The sequence below is a fragment of the Leptonychotes weddellii genome, chromosome 12 (assembly GCF_054177405.1).
Source record: "Leptonychotes weddellii isolate Sample4059 chromosome 12, ASM5417740v2, whole genome shotgun sequence".
In the NCBI taxonomy this organism is placed as follows: domain Eukaryota; kingdom Metazoa; phylum Chordata; class Mammalia; order Carnivora; family Phocidae; genus Leptonychotes; species Leptonychotes weddellii.
In genome coordinates this window covers 91,736,414-91,751,781 of record NC_138380.1, presented here as the reverse complement: position 1 = coordinate 91,751,781, position 15,368 = coordinate 91,736,414, and the positions used below count along the sequence as shown (strand labels likewise).

Sequence of the window (15,368 nt, the reverse complement as noted above, 5' to 3'; positions counted from 1 at the left end):
CAGACCTACCCGGAGTGCAAGGCAAGACTATTTATCTCGGAAGGAGTTTCACCCACAGAACAAACTGGTGGCCGTACCTTCTTAAACATGAGCTGAGCTGACAAACTCATGTATCAGTAATTCAATCAGGACATTTGTCCCGTGGAGAATCTCAACAGTCTTTGACAAAATGCTCTCATAGCCTTAACTTATCTGGTCTAAAGCACAACCGAAGTACAGCATCGGCCCTGCCCAGCACCACGAGGATTTCCACTTCTTTCTTTTTTTTTTTTTTTTAAGATTTTATTTATTTATTTGACAGAGAGAGACACAGCGAGAGAGGGAACACAAGCAGGGGGAGTGGGAGAGGGAGAAGCAGGCTTCCCGCGGAGCAGGGAGCCCAATGCGGGGCTCAATCCCAGGACCCTGGGACCATGACCTGAGCCGAAGGCAGACGCTTAACGACTGAGCCACCCAGGCGCCCCTAGTTGAGCTGTTTAATCAGTGACAGATATCGGGGAGGTTTCCCCGCTTAGGGGTATTACAAGGAAGCTAGGAAAGTGCATGCACAGGGTTTTGTGTGAACACCAGTCTCCATTTCTCTGGGATAAATGTATCCATTCTGGTACCATTTCCAGATCCTAAGTTTTTGTGTTTCATTTTATGAGAAGTTGCCTATTTCCCAGAAGGGCTGTACACTCTACATTCCCACCAGCAATGGATGAGAGAGCTGGTCTCTGCATGCACGCCCCGTTAAGTGTCACTACTTTTACTTGAGCTGTGGTCATGGGTGCGGGGTGACGCCTCACTGGTCCCACTCTGCGTCACCCTGGTGGCTGCTGAGGCTCACATCTCGTGAGTTTCTGGACATTCTCTTCAGTGAAATGTCCATTCATGTTTTGGTCCGTTTTCTACCTGGATTATTTGTGATTTATTGCTGAGTTCTGAGAGTTCTTTATATATTCTACATACTAGTCCTTTGTCGAATGTGTGGTTTGCAATCTCTAGTTGTCTGTTCACCCTCTTCCCAAGGTAGCTTGTAGAGCGAAGCTTTTAATTTTGATCTTATGGATTGTGCTGATTTGCTTCTTTGGTTCTTCTTTTTTCAAAAATGCTGTGGTTTTACGTTTTTCCTTTGAGTCCCTGATCTGTTTTGAGTTAATTTTTGTCTAAGGTGTGAGGTGCAGATTGAAGCACTATTTTTTTTTCACTTTTTTCTTGCTTCCGGCTGTCCACTTACGCCAGCACCATTGTTGAAAAGGCTATTCTTCCTTCACTGCGTTGTTTTGCACTTTTGTCAAAAACTGGTTGCGCCTGTTTGCATGGCTCTATTTCTGGATTCTCTGCTCTGTCCCCATGACCTCTGTGTCCGTCGTTCTGCCCCGACCACTGCCATGACCCAGCATGGTCATCCCTCTCCTGTGACTCAGCGTCCAAGAAACCAACCACCTCTGAGGATTATAAACCTTGTCACCCACAGCTTTGGGAACAAATCTGCTCACCATCTGCAGGGCACTGGGCATGCTAAGGTCATCCAAAGGTTCCACTCACATTCCTGAAATTTGATGATCCAGTTTCTTTGCTCCTTGTCTGACAACAGGGCCAGGAAGATGTTGAAAATGAAATGCAGTAAGTTATGAAGGTGCCCCTGGCCAGCACCGATCTCTGGAAAACAACTGAGCTCTGCTCACCGCACAGAAAGCCTTCCTAAGGCCTCTACATTTCTGAGGCCAAAGGCTAGTATTTTTGCACTCTTTAGCCGGTTCCAGACAATCCACAGCAGTGGGAGACATCGGGGAGAAGGTAGCCAGCCCTGGAACAGGGATCCCCAGTCCCTGAGACTTCCACAACTGCCTTCTACAGGCACTCTAATTTCGCAGATCTGGTCCAGTATATTCCCACACCGGGGCAGTGGGTGGGGACGTGCTTGGGTCTGGCACGCCCACAGCGCCTGCTGTAATTAGGACCCGTTCTCTTCCACCCAAGAGAGACTTGGGGATGCCAGAAAGGGAGCATGGGGTCTGGCGGGGAAGGTCTAGCCACTGCTCTGCCTCTCCCCTTGGTCCCACTGCAAATTACATGCCTCACCCCTCGATGTCATGATGCAGGATGAGCTCCTCGGGACACATCCCCAAGTGCGGCACCCACTTTGATCCAATGCACTAGAACCCACCCAGACTAGATGCTTCCTTCCGAGCTGCTGGGGAGTGGGGTCAGTCCTTCACTAAAGGTGTGGTATACAGACACCCATGGTTTCAGGGGGAGGCTCAATTGTGCACCCGTATATTTTTTTAAGATTTATTTATTTATTTGAGAGAGAGAGTCCTGGGGGGCCTGGGGGGGGAACAGAGGGAGAGGGAAGGAGAAGCAGACTCCCTGCTGAGCATGGAGCCTGACATGGGGCTCGATCTCAGGACCCTGAGATCATGACCTGAGCTGAAATCAAGAGTCGGATGCTCAACCGACTGCGCCACCCAGGAGCCCCATCGTGCTCCTAGTTTAAACTGCCATTTCAAGTGGCAAAAAAGAATTTCTTTTTTGGTTATCACCTGATCTTTTTCAGAGTCCGAGAACTCAGATGATTCATTCCTTCTGTAGTTTTTACGATAATCAACATGTCCTAAGATGCAAACATTTGTCCTATGAAAGCCTCCCCGCAGGAGGATCTATGCGGAGTAAAAAAATAGAAAGCTTGTGAAATTTTTGTTTTACTTTTTTCACCCCAGTGGAATGAAATTCCTCAAACAGTTGAAATTAATTCAAACGATATAGCCCTTGTCTTCAAATAGCGACAGTTGCTCAAAGGCATTTGTGATGGGTCCTCCACCCAAAGACGCCAAGGTGCTACCCCAGGGCCTGTAGATGCGACCTCACTCTGCAGATGATCACATCAAGATGAGGTCCCACGGGGGAGCCCTAACCCCAGGTGACCATGTCCTCATAAAACACACAGACAAGCGCAGGGGAACACCCCAGGAAAACAGGAGCTGGGGGTCCCCAAGCCGAGGAGCCGGGCAGGGGAGGGGGGGAGGCCTGGCACAGACCCATCCCCGGTGCCTTCAGAGGGCGCGAGGCCCAGCGGCACCCCATCTCGGATCCCGGGGCTCCTGAACTGTGACACGTTATGCTCGTGTTTCTGGGCCTTTGTTGCAGCCGCCCCAGCAAACAAATGCAGTATTTTGCCTATTATTTTGGGACATAACCATAGTTTGAAAGACTCTCAGCTAAAACAACTTCTTTGGAAGGCAGCCATCTGATAGTGCCATTTAGTCTTTAGGAATCCAGCTTCCTTGGCTCCCACAACGAGATAATTTGGTTCACGTAAATAAATTACGTTTTCGTAGGCACACAGAAGTCCTGGTTTCTATCCATCACGTCTCAAGTGTTACCCCAGCACACATTGAGATGAAGAAGGGATTAACAATAATATTTCAATTTAGCCAGAGCTTGGGCTGCCAGGAAACAATGAATCAAGTCCGACAAAGTCCGACAACAGCTCTCCGTCTTGTGAAGTTATCACGGGCAGACTTAAATATAATCCCGAAAGCAGAGGAAATTTATCTCCGAAGGCTTTCTGCTTCAACATTTGTCTGGTCCTTTCCACTTCTGATATATTATGCATTTGTAAATCACAGCGGAATAGTTCTCTTAAATTTAATTAGCTTTCCTTGTGATGTCCGCGGAAGGGAAAAATTCCAAGGTACACTTAGACATGGAGAAAAGTTTAGAAAAACAAGAACCATCACAGCTAATCACACCCACAGCTGTGGCTCTAGCATGTTGCCGTCTTGCCGTACAGTGATTCAACAGAGGCTTTTCGTTTATTTTTTATTTTTTTTAAGTCATCCCTACGGCCAGCGTGGGGCTCAAACCCACAACCCCGAGATCAAGAGTCGCACGCCCCACCGACTGAGCTGGCCGGGCGCCCCAAAGCTTTTTATTTGGAAATCATCTTGAATGCACAAGAAAACTTGCAAGAATAGTTCACTTGAGCGCTCCTATACCTCTATTTGGAATCACATATTAACACTCGGCCCCATTTACTTTATTTTCCTTCTTTCTACCCATATGCATATTCTAGTAGCTTCTTTTAGCTGATCACCGATTACTACGTACTTACTGAGCACCGGGCTCTGTAGAAAGCACTGAGAGGAGAGGGTGTGACACAGCAGGGATGCTAGGCCAGTTCGGTCAAATCCAGGACCAATCTCCTGCTGCATATCGAGTGAATCTTGGGAGTTATGGGGGAGTGCATTCTTCCTAGGAAACCTCATTTTATTAATTTATTTTAAAGATTTTATTCTTTATTGGAGAGACAGAGAGAGCACAAGCAGGGAGGGGGGAGAGGCAGAGGGAGAAGCAGGCTCCTGGCTGAGCAGGGAGCCCGATGCGGGGCTTGGTCCCGGGACCCTGAGATCATGACCTGAGCCGAAGGCAGATGCTTAACGACTGAGCCACCCAGGCGCCCTGTCATTTTAATTTTTTATTGTCTTTTTAAAAGATTTTATTTTTAAGTGATCTCTACACCCAGTGTGGGGCTCAAACTCACGTCCCTGAGAGCAAGAGCCACGGGTTCCACCGACCGAGCCAGCCGGGCACCCTGAGACCTCATTGTAACCCAGCGTCTGCGTCATGAATGGCCCCTTGCAGCCAGCTTCCCACAAAGAGGCCCTTCATGCTGCAGATCCAAGTGGGCACTGGAGTTGCTGAGAACTTTGCCCCCAATTCTGAGACTTGTATTTTCCAAGTTCCAGGAATACTGTCTTCTCAGGAGACACAGACATCACTGGACCCCTGCCCCCAGCCGCTGGGAGCTGTGCCCACCCCAGTACTTGGTCCTTCACCGGGGTGGACACTGAGGTTCAAGACGTTAAGTCACTACCCTAGGCCCATCCACCAGCCAGCCAGTGCTTAAAACCAAATCCCACTCAGCAGGTGCTCGAGTACCAGTCCCACCTGCCTCTCCCAGGAGCCCATACTTCCTGCGTGCTCAGGCCAAGCAGATATTTCCTTAAACCAACCCTTCATAACCTGTTCTCTTCTCAAGGATTTGAGTTTCGTGTATTCATGAGTCCAGAAAGCTGGGTTTATGGAACCTGATTAGGACCACAAAAAGTCCTGGATTTCAGGGGGGGGAGCTCAGCAAATTTCCTAGATGGGTTTCTATGACATTCGTAGGCTGTCCACGTTAAGGAAAGGCAAGTCTTCCAAATATCTTTTAAGGTAACCTGCAAACTGGCAAAGGGAAGGGAAGAAGTGGGACAAAAATCCACCCTTCTGATGGCCCCCTGAGTCCTGACGGTCACTGACTCACAGGGCACACACAAACCTCTCCGAAGGTTTCCATGGAGGTGGAAAGTGAGCCGCAGATCCTCCACGGCTACACCAAATGCCCAGCTTCCCTCCTGGCAGGTGGGTGCTAAGGAATGACACGTCCTTGTAAAGAAGGACCAAAACCGCTCAAGCGGACTGTAACCTGAGGTCGGGATGTTCCTGACCTTCTGGATGCTCCTGCCTGACTCAGCCATATTCATAAAAGTGAATCCAGAGGACAATCAGCAGGAAAAACCCCTCTGGCCTCTCGAAGCTGCACTGAAGTCTCAGTGGCCCGGCTGCTCCCACAGAGCAGTGGGTCCCTGGGGCGGCGGGGTTGGGGGGAGGTGATGGGGTCCGGGCATCAGGAAGAATTGGGGGCAAAGTCCTCTGGTGGGCAGCTCTCCCCGGGTGGGATTGACACGGCCGAGCAGAGAGCATGCTGAGGCACCTGCGGCTGCCAAGTGGGCAAGGACGAGAGCACAGAGACGGGCAGCCCCGCGGCATGTCGCTGCACTGAGTCACTCCAGAAAGACAAAGAACAATGTGATTGCAGGCGGTTCGCAGAGCTCCAGGAAACCAACCCTTCCAGTTTATAACAATACGAATCTGAATTATTAAAGGCTAAGATGAAGAACAGCTGCCCTGAAGTTAGGAAATTCAAACGGGTTGTTTGCTCAGGTCACATCATACAAAAGAGGGTCTGTCCGGCGTGGGGCCAGCAGGTCGCGGCACAGGAACTGGGATCCACAGGCAGCCCCGTGCCTCCGTGGGCGTGGAGTGCAATTGTCCTCGAACCTCAGGAAACTGGTCTTGCGCTGTGCGCGGGGAACACGAGCGACCACGCTGTTAAGTGTGGCTGTCCGCTATTAGATGTATCAACTCGGACAGTGTGTCCAGGAAGGAGACCAGTAAATCCCTTAAAAGTTCTCCTGTTGGACTTCCAAACCGACAATCTCCCCTCGTCCTCGGCTCCGTGGGAAGGTCTTGGACATGGCACCATGACACATAGCACTGACTTGGCATACGGTCTTATTTTTGAATTATATCAGTTAAGAGTGTGTTTTAGGGTGCCTGGGTGGCTCAGTCGGTTGAGCGACTGCCTTCGGCTCAGGTCATGATCCCAGGGTCCTGGGATCGAGTCCCACATCGGACTCCCTGCTCTGCGGGAAGCCTGCTTCTCCTTCTCCCACTCCCCCTGCTTGTGTTCCCTCTCTCGCTGTGTCTCTCTCTGTCAAATAAATAAATAAATAAAATCTTTAAAAAAAAAAAGTGTGTTTTAAAAATTAGAAATGGATGTCGAATCTCATCAAATACAGTCATGGAGAAAATCAAGTGATAGTCTGCCATTTCTTGGTGAAGGTCACTAATCTGTTTCCTGGTATTAAAACATTCCTTTGACTGGTTTAAAACTCATAAATGATCATGGCATATCGTTCTTTTAATCTGATGCTGGATTCAATTTGCCATTGTTTTTGTTTGTTTTGTTTTGTTTTTTAAAGAAAGAGAAAGCAGGGCGCCTGGGTGGCTCAGATGGTTAAGCGTCTGCCTTCGGCTCAGGTCACGATCCCGGGGTCCTGGGATCGAGTCCCGCATCGGGCTCCCTGCTCCACGGGGAGCCTGCTTCTCCCTCTGCCTCTGCCTCTCTCTCTCTCTCTGACTCTCATGAATAAATAAATAAATAAAAGAAAGAGAAAGCATGAGCAGGGGAGGAGGTGTGCAGAGAGAGAGAGAGAGAATCCCAAGCAGACTCCATGCTCAGCATGGAGCCCGACATGGAGCTCCATCTCACAACCCTGAAATTATGACCTGAGCTGAAATCGAGAGTCCAGTGTTCAACCAACTGAGCCACCCAGGCACCCCAGCAAGATTACATTCTTAATAAAGATCATAACCTTCAATCACAACAGTATTCTGAGAAAATGCTAAATTCCCAAAGTCCTGTTTTATGATTTCTAGATACTTGTTTCTAGGGCATCAGGATCAGTATGCCCCAGGCATCATGTTGGAAGGCAGCCTCACTGCCCTGTTCACTGGGACACCGCCAGCTCCAGGAGGAGGGGCAGGAAGGTCCTCTCTCCACACAGAGCCCGTGGCCCGGTGTGAAGACCACAGAGCTGCAAGCTTCCTGCCCTCCTTCAATGGGGAGAAGGGGTTCCACATTTTGGGGCAATGCGTGATTCCCTGGAATCCTCGGTTTCATTGATAGGGTTCATTCATCTTTATAGGGTTTTCTCAATTTAGGTATTCTGGTATCAAAATCAGTAAGACTGGCATGTGGTTGTTTTGTCTTTTTAAAAATTAGAGATATTCTGCCCAATTTTGATAGCAATACATTACTTAGATTCGTAGAAGTGCATCTGGGAGCTTTCTCTGTCTCTGTGCTCTGCAACAGTCCAAGGACATTTTGAATGTATGCGTCTTCTTGTAGTTTGGTACTATGTCACCTGTGGGACCATCGGAACCAAGGTGCCTTTGGAAGGGTGGTCTTCACGCTGCTTGAAGCTTCTGTCTGACTCGAGTTAGCTGGTGCATAAGGAGTATTGAGGGCTGTTCTCGCGTTCCAAATATTTTATAATTCACTGAATTTCCTTAATTTTTGCTTTCTCATTTTTATTCTGTGCATTTATTGCACTTTCTTCCATCATATTTAGCTACATATTAGCTAATAATTTATTTAATTGTTGTTAAAAGATTGATCTCAGGCTATTTCTTGCTGATTTAATTAAATTACATTTTCATCTTTACAAATGCTTAGTTTGTGCATGTGTGTGCATTGCGTGCGAGTGTGTGCATGCATATGCATATGCACATTTTCCTGATGATTTCAATTGAAGACTTATTTATTTTCATTTGCTGCACTCCATAACAGAGACCCTACTTTCCTCTGAGCACTAAGTTAGTGGTATACATGGTACTTTGTTTTAAACCTAGAATCTAGAAATAATAGCACTAACCTTATGGTATGAATGAATACAAATGCACAGAATCATCTTTCTTCTGAAATTTTGTATTGAACTTTTCCATTATTTTATGTTACAAAGACAGTAAGGGGCACCTGTCCTTTTTTTTTCATAGATTTTCTTCTAAGTTCTCCACACAACCGGACATCGTATTTCCTATTCTGTAACAATTATGTTTTCCTATCATTTGCCAATTTGCTAATGATGTGCACACTTAAATAGCTTTCTTACAATTTAAATAATTATTAGTAAATAACCTTTAAATAATTTTAATAACTTGGAAGTGACTTGATTTTCGGGGGATAGATAGGAAAGGTATCAGGATATCAGTAAGATTCTCTAGTTCTTTACTCTAGTTACTTTATTAAGATTTGTCCTTGTTTTAATATAGTTGAATCCATTTCTTCCCTGGGATACAATTACTCTTTAAACATATAGATCTATATCCTTAATTCAGGAAAGTTTTCGTAAATTATATCTTCAAATATTTTTTTTCCTGTTTTTTTTTTCTTTTCTTCTTTATCTGACTTCTATGTGTATGATTTTCCCTAAAATCAGTTTTAGGGTTTTTTTTTCATCTCATTTTGTTCTCAAACTTGCCATCTGGATCCTTCACTCTCTTTTCTGTGATGAATCTGTTACTTTTTTCTTTTGCTCAGCCCGTGTTTCTGGCATCTGTTTCTTTTCTTTCCTCAACTCTGTCCATTCTCCTTTGTGCTTTTATTCCACTTTTTAGCTCTGTCATCTGGGCTCTGCTCTCTTATTTCAGAGAGGGAAATTTTCTGTGCATTTAGTCTTGTGTGCGGAGAACACCTTGCCTACAATCTCACCTGTGTGTGGCAATCCTTTGCAGGCCTGCTCTTCATCTCCTTCCCTCATGGCCATCTTTAATGACTGCTTTCTTGGGCAGCATGTTGCATCACCTCGTGGTGATTTGTGTTTGTTATGAGCGTCCACTTCTGCACAAAGGGTCCATCTCACTGTGGCCAGGGAGCATGCCACTGGGCTGTGTGACGGTGGCTGGTCTGGGCTCCAAGGTGTCTCTCTGGATCTCAGGGAGCCCCCCAAGAACACACGTCATGCTGGAGCCCAATGCTCATCTGGCTTTTCACCATGTACCTGCTGCAGTGTGTGCATCTCAGGGCTCCAGACCTGTGGGCCACCAACAGCCCCTCTCCTGGCTACACATCAACAGACGGTTTCTGCAAAAGATGGCTTTCCTTCAGCCCCGTGTCCCCAGCACTCATGTTCCAGGGGATTCCTTTAACTCTGTTGTGTTGTATTACCTTTTCATCCAAACCAGGGGCCTTCCTTTGGTTACCACCCCACCCCCCTCGTGTACTGTTGAGATTGGAGAACTCTGTGTGCTCTGGGAAGTGGCAGGATCCTCTCCCCCTTTGGTCTAATTTTCTCTGTAGTGGCCACCATTTTGGGGATTCTTGGTCCTGTTCTGGAGCATAGATATTTCCTGGTGTCTGGGAGGATGGAATTTCCATTTCTGGTTCTCCCTATCTCTGTTGCTCCCAGCTATAATCAGAGGTCAGGGAGCACAGAGATATTTCTGCCACCATCATTAGCTGGAAGTCACAGGACACATTTTCCGTGATTAAGCAGTTCTTCAGTTCTGACCAGCGCACCTTCCCACCAGCTGCCTACCCAGAGGGGATATTTATGCAAATAGACCTCATGATCTGAGTGGCAACCAGTTCATATCTCTCTTAGAACTTAAAAAACATTCTTGCTCTAAAGTAGAGCGATAAAAATAAATTCTCATTTGCTTACCCCAGTGGCTTGTTAGGCAGAAATGCCCACCGCGGGACAGCCTTCTGCCCTGGTCTCTCCTGTATCACCAAATCGCAGCTCTGGACGAGGACGTTGTAGGCTGTCAGACAAACCATGAATTTTCCACAGAAGTTCATCTAGCAGATCGGAAACTTCATCCATGTAGTAATTCTGAAGCAAAGAAAATTAGATTAGTGAATGCCCTCAAGAAATGAATTTTTTTCTTTTCCCCTCATTTTCTGAAGCATTTCATGGCACTGACTTTAGATGGTATTGTGCTTTGTGAGAAAGCTCACTGGAGTCAGAGACCTGGGTGCTGGGCCTGAGTTCTTGATCTCAGTTCCCTGACTCCCTGGTTCACACACACGTGTGCATACTCATCCCTGAAGCCCTGGGTCATGTACATGTGTGCACATTCGTCCCTGACACCCTAGGACACATATACGTGTGCACACTCGTCCCTGACTCCCCGGCTCACACACACGTGCACACTCGTCCCTGAAGCCCTGGGTCACGTACACATTGTGCACACTCGTCCCTGATGCCCCAGGTCATGTACGTGTGTGCACACTCATCCCTGATGTCCCAGGTCATATGCAGGCAAGCGTTAGGGTTCAGAATCCCTATATGAGGACTATCACGTGGGTTTAAAGGCAGTAAGGGATGGTAAAATACGTAATAAAGAGTGAAGCCCTATAAAAATGCCCAAGATCACAATTGCACATGATTGGCTTTGGAACTGTACTCAGAGATATGTAAGTATCCGTCGTGAAGGAGAGCTGGGCATTCAGTGTGCAAATGCCTGCTTTGTTTGCTTGCAGTCATGTCAGGGGGATTAGGCTGACCTACGTCCCCATGTTTGGGGAGAAGTTTGGCACTGGTGGGCAGAAACCAAAAGCAAACGGCTGTTCTGTAGGGACATGGTGGGGTGTTTGTGTGTGTTGTGGCGGGGGAGGAATCATAAACTCAGTCTTTCTAACCTCACAGGGTCATCCAAGGATACCATGAGTTAAGGGAAGAGAACCTGCCTGGTAATCTGCTAAGTGCTGGAAATGCCACGGCTCTGCAGTGATGGGGGCACAGAAACCCATCGTGCTTGAATAACCGGAAGTGAGGTTACAAGGAAAGCATCCTCCGGGCGAGACATCGTGCTCACTAATCCAACACCCACAGCTTACCCGCCTCCCAGCCATCTCCACCTCCTCCCGCTGCGGCCTCTCCAGCCCCAGCCAGGCCCGGGCTGCCCCCCGCACGCAGGCAGTCATATCGGCCAGGCTCACGAGGGACTGGCTTTGAAAAGATTTCCTTTTTCGAGCAAGAGTCGCGAGGGAACCTCTCAGCTGGGGAGAAGAAAGAAAAGACAGATTTCATGTTATCAACCAAAACATGGCTTCGTTAATGTGATAGACTATAAAATGGGGATTCTATCTGATGATGCTATTTTATGACCTTTTAGTAAGACAGCAACTGCTGAGCAAAAAAAATCGGGTGCATGGAACTAAATTGCAACAAGGTGAATTCAATAATCAAGACGGATATATAAACGGATATATACATAAAGGCTGTTTTCAGTCTCTAACAGTTGAGGACGAAGATTGTCAACACGGTGTGCATTTCCACATGCAAACTTGGTTTTGGGGTGCTCTGCAGCCCCGTCAGGCTCTGGGGGGGCCCCCACCGCATGAGCCTGAGTCTGTGCCCAGGAGACAGGAAGACGAGCTCACATGCTCTCTGCAGAGCGGCCCCAGCTTGTTTCCTTCTTTACTGCAGGCTGAGACCTGCTTGCTCAGAAAGCCTGTAGGCACCAAACTCAAAGTTGTACGCATTCAACTGTTGTAAAAATAGTCCAAACAAGCAAAGTTTGAGCCATTTCAGAGCCTGCTTTGCATACCCTGTGAATATCACAGACAGCTGTTACCAGTTTCCGGACTTCAGCATGCTGCTGCCCTTGGGATCTCTGACTCAGACTTCCCACTTGCTGTTGGGCGACGTCTACACACAGAAGACCCCTCTCCCACCCCTCCCCACATCCCCCTGCCCTTCCCCGGTTCTTGATGGTGGCCCTGAGACACAGCCTCTGGACAGTCTCGGGCTGTGACCCCTGTCAGGACGTGGCCACATACACCTTGTGTGTTACTGTCTCTCGTGGTCTTATCTGTTTCCCGGATCAGCCCTAAATCCCTTGAACCCCTGGCCACGTGTCAGAACCCTGCAGGGATGCCTAGATGCCTGAGGACAGGACACTGTCCATTCAGACAGCATATGCGGGTCTGAGGCTTCCCGGCTCTACCAGCCACATGAGCCCCAGGAGCCTGCTCTCAGGGACCCCCGGGTACCACTGCCTTCCTGTTCCTGATGATAAAGCCCAAGCACCTCATCATCTTAGTGTGACATTCAGGGCCCACCATGCCTGGCTCCAAGCATCGTTCCCAAATCCAGCATGGGCCTCGCCACCATCTTCACTCTTGGGATGCCTGCCTCCCCCCCGCCAGGTGCTGTTCCCTTTGAGGAGATGCCTCAAATAATTAAATAAATACTTCTAAAGTAAAATAAAATAAAATAAATAAAATAAAATTGCATACAATTTGCTAAAAACTACAGAACACTGAAGACAGACATGAAAGATTTAAATGAATGGAGACACAGACAGGATTCTTGGGTTGATAAACTTCCTATTATGAAGATGTCAGTTCTCTCCAAATTTGATTTACACATCCACAGCAATCTTGAGCAAAATCCCAGCATGCTGTTTCATAGATGCCGACAAGCTGATTCTGTAATTCATATGGAAAGGCAAAAGAACTAAAGCAGCCCAAACTGCAAAAGAATGAATCTGGAAGAGTCACCTGCGCTATGTGAAGACTTACTATAGAGTTCTAGTAATCACGACAGTGTGGGATTGGCGACAGAATAGATCAGTGGAACAGAACAGATAACCCAGAAACAGACTCACGGAAACCACGAACTGATTTGTGACAAAGATACGCTGACAATAAAACATGCTTTTTTTTTAAAAAAAGACTTATTTATTTGAGAGAGAGAGAGATTGAGCATGAGCCAAAGGGGAAGAGAGAGGTAGAGAGAGAATCTCAAGTAGACTCTGTGCTAAGCTCTGAGCCCAACACGAGGCTCAGTCTCAGGATCCTGAGATCACAACCTGAGTCGAACTCAAGAACTGGATGCTCAACCAACTGCACCACCCAGGTGCCCCTCAACATGCTTTTTAAAGATGGTGCTGGAACAACTGGATATCCCAAACAGGAAAGAACATTCACTCTGAGCTGAAACTTGTCCCTTACACTAACATTAAATCAAAATGGACTACTGACCTAAATCTAAAACATAAAACCATAAAACTTCTAGAGGAAACATAGGAGAAAATGTATGTGACCGTGGGATTGCCATTCGTTTTCAGATAGGACACCAGTAGAATCTATAAAAGAAGAAATTGATAAATTGCCCTTTATAAATATTAACAACCTCTGCTAAAGAAACTGTTAGAGGAATGACAAGGACAAGCCACGGAATGGGAAAAATATTTGCAAACCACATATCCAATAAAAGAAATGTATCAAAAATACAAAAATTGCTATAACTCTTTGTTTATACACATGTCTTCCTCTATGGACTGTGGACCATGTTCTCTTATGTTTGTTTCACCATTGCTTGAATACAATAGGTATTCTTTAAGTAATTGCTGAATGAGTGCATGAATGAACAAATGAGTGGATGGATGTTTGGATGGATGGATGGATGGATGGATGGATGGATGGATGGATGGATGAGTGGATAGAGGGGTAGATAGGTGAATGGATGGATGGATGGATAAGTGGATGGTTGGATGGATAGGTAGATGGATAGATAGGTGGATGGGTGGATGGATGCATGGATGGATGCATGGATGGATGCATAGGTGGACGGATGGATGGATGGGTGGATGGATGGGTGGATGGATGGATATGTGGATGGAAGGATGGATGGGTGGGTGGGTGAATGGATGGATGGATGGATGGATGGATGGATGGATGGATATGTGGATAGATAGGTGGATATGTGGATGGATGTGTGGGTGGATGAGTGGATCGATGAGTGAATGGATAGGTGGATAGGTGGATGTATAGGTGGCTAGGCAGATGGATGGATGGGTGGGTGAATGGATGGATGGATGAGTGGATGGATGAGTGAAGGGATAGGTGGATAGGTGGATGTATAGGTGGCTAGGTGGATGGATGGGTGGATGGATGGATGGATGGATGGATGGATGGATGGATGGATGGATAGATGGATGGATGGATGGATAGATGGATAGGTGGTTAGGTGGAGGGATGGGTGAGTGGATGGGTAGATGGATGGATGGGTGGGAAGATGGAAGACTAGATGGATGGATGAGCAGTGAGCAGGGAGCTAGGAACACTGAAAAAAACAAAGTGCTCAGGTCTGAGTATTGTCAAGGTCTGAATTTACATTGGGATGTGTGTGTGTGTGAAATGACTACGTTTGCAAGTGGTAGATCAGTAGGAATGTGGTAAACAGGGAGCCCCACTCCTAACTCAGCCCCGAAGCCAGAGAACCTATCCAGTGAAGGCTGGCTGATGGAGTGAAACCTTTATAGGATGAGAAGTTTAAAATAACAAGGCAAGAGTTAGCACTGACCATGAGAGGAGGTTGGGAAAGAGACGGGGTGTGGCTCAGCACTTGGAGAGCCGGGGGCTCCCTGGAGGAGGTGGCACTCTGGGATGCTTGTCTTGCTGGACCTGTTCAGGTTGCAGCAATGTCCAGCCCTGCCCAGTGCAGGGCAGGTGGCCTCAGTCCATGCGGAAAGGTGCACACGGACCACGGAGAATTTTGCCCCGACAGCAGGTGAATCCCCAGCACACCCTGACTTCTGGGATGTGTGCACATACCATTCCCCACCACGCAGTGCTCACTACTGTGAAAAGGGCCCCGCAGCACCAAGTCAGGGCCCACAGGTCAGACCCGGAAAGACGGCGGGATGTGTCTTTTCGGCTTCTTCCCGGAAGACGGAACAGTGGGCCTCGGGAGAAGTCTGCGAAGGTGCCTGGCAGGACCGCGCACAGGTGGCAGTGGGCAGCCAGCGTCAGGATGCCCACCAGCTGCAGGGAGAAAGACCCGTGACTCTGGGCCCTGGGCCTAGGAGCCCAAGACTGGTGTGCGGGCCGCCAAGCGCCTTAAAATAACAAGCTTGGAGAGGAGGTTTTCGGAGCGTTGATCAGGTCATCCCTAGTGGCCCGGCTCTGTCTCATGCACACCCTCTGGGGCCCTGCTCCCCTCTCCTCCCTCTCCCCCTTCCCTTGTTCCTCCCTCCCTCCT

General features: G+C 47.8%; 1 long non-coding RNA gene across 2 annotated transcripts; it reads right to left on the bottom strand.

Moving 5' to 3' along the window:
* Positions 1 to 265: 265 nt before the first annotated feature.
* LOC145716629 (uncharacterized) lies at positions 266 to 15,308 on the bottom strand. 2 transcript variants are annotated; one of them, XR_014139449.1, is made up of 4 exons: positions 14,942 to 15,308; positions 11,216 to 11,377; positions 10,038 to 10,208; positions 266 to 2,645 (listed from the first exon to the last, which is right to left on the bottom strand). It is a non-coding gene; the product is annotated as an uncharacterized LOC145716629 (long non-coding RNA). The 2 variants fall into 2 exon arrangements; XR_014139448.1 differs by lacking the exon at positions 266 to 2,645 and having other exon boundaries at positions 6,992 to 10,208; positions 14,942 to 15,307.
* Positions 15,309 to 15,368: the final 60 nt, after the last annotated feature.